Below are 1685 nucleotides of genomic sequence, written 5' to 3'. Positions count from 1 at the left end.
AGAGAAGCAGTGATGCCTGAAATGGAGCCAGAGATGATGACGGGGAGCGATGGAGCAGCTGGAGACTTTAGATCCAGAGAGGGAGAGCGACTGTGTGCTGAAGACCTGGGGGATATGGGGGAAAGGATTGCATGGAGGGGATTGTAACCATGGCAATGAGACGATATATGATAGAATGAATGTAAAACGAATGTTCTGCCATGTAAACTATCACATAATTCACAATAAAACATTTAAGAAAAAAATAAATAAATAAATAAAAAGAATGCTAGAGCTGCTACTTTTGAAGGTGATCCTAACATCATCACTATCTTCTATGCAGCCCAGTGTTGTGAGTTATTTCTCTATAAAATTGAGATATGTTTTTATCCCTTGGAGCCCTGGTGTGGCGCTGAAGGAAAAGCACTAGACCACAAAGTCAGTTTGAACCTCAAGGTGGTAGTTCAAACCTACCAGCCGCTCCTTGGAAACCCTATATAGGGTCGCTATGAGTAGCAAACCGATTCAATAGCACTTAAGAACAACAAATCCCTTAGTTTTATACATATATAATTTCATTGTGGCACAATATATATAGTAGTTTGTCACTTTAATCAATTTTTAAGCGACGAATTCGGTGGCACTTAATTACATTCATTGTGTGGTGTTACCATTATCACTATCCATTCCTAAAGCTTTACATCACTCTAAATAGACTCTTTGTACCTCTCCCATTCCTGGATCCTTAGCTGTATTTTAAGATTCAATAAGACTTTTACATTTCTGTTGACTGGTTTGGTATAAAATTTGTAATTACATAAACAAAATCCACCTACTGTCATGCCATAAAACATGAAATTCTCTTTCTCTTTAGTTTTTGAGGGCCATATATGTGTATTAAAGGAAAACCATGATGAGCAAATCTTTCACCCCTTTATCCTAAAGTGTTCTCTTTTTACAACCAATCATTTCAATAACTGAAAAGACATGTAAATGCCTAGACACCAGTTATGAGGATCAAGCTTGTCTTGCCTAGACCTAACAGTTGAGGCTTTATTGAATGCATTCCAGGAGACACCAGGCAGAGACTGGAATGCAAACAGATCTGCATGGCATGAGTCTGCTAATGAGCAAAGCACAGGTGTCCATACACTGCAGGCTAATGAAATGCCATCTAACCTGCTCTGTAGACTCCATGGCTGGCAGTTTTTATTTTTAAATAAAAATGTACTTGATAAAAAATGAAGTGTGTTGCATCGATATAGTCTACTGCTTGTGAGTACATTTGGGTAAAGTTTGTCTGACGGACATTTGGGTATGTAGTCCCAGACTCTGAGATTCTCTGAGTCTCTCAGTGTTCAGGGAAGAAGACTACATGTACAACAGGCCCAGAGGACCAATGCTAGTGGAGGTCTGGGTTGTATGCATGGGATCCTATAGAGTGGTTAACTTAGAAGGACTAGCCTATTACAAAAGCCACTGATTATAAATGTTAGCGCACCGAGGAACAAACAAGATGGCGGATCGAGTGGACATATAGCAGAGAGCTCCGCCAACAACAACAGAGAATACCCGACCAAGCAGGCTCAGAGGCTGGTCCCAGAACTCTGAACCACATATAAAGGAATACTTACAAGGTTGGAAGGCTCACAGCTGGGGGAATTTGTGGCAGAAGCAAGAAATCTATTGCTTTCTAGTCCGGGATG

The sequence above is a fragment of the Chrysochloris asiatica genome, unplaced genomic scaffold (assembly GCF_000296735.1).
Source record: "Chrysochloris asiatica unplaced genomic scaffold, ChrAsi1.0 scaffold00276, whole genome shotgun sequence".
Taxonomy (NCBI): domain Eukaryota; kingdom Metazoa; phylum Chordata; class Mammalia; order Afrosoricida; family Chrysochloridae; genus Chrysochloris; species Chrysochloris asiatica.
This window is presented reverse-complemented; position numbering follows the sequence as displayed.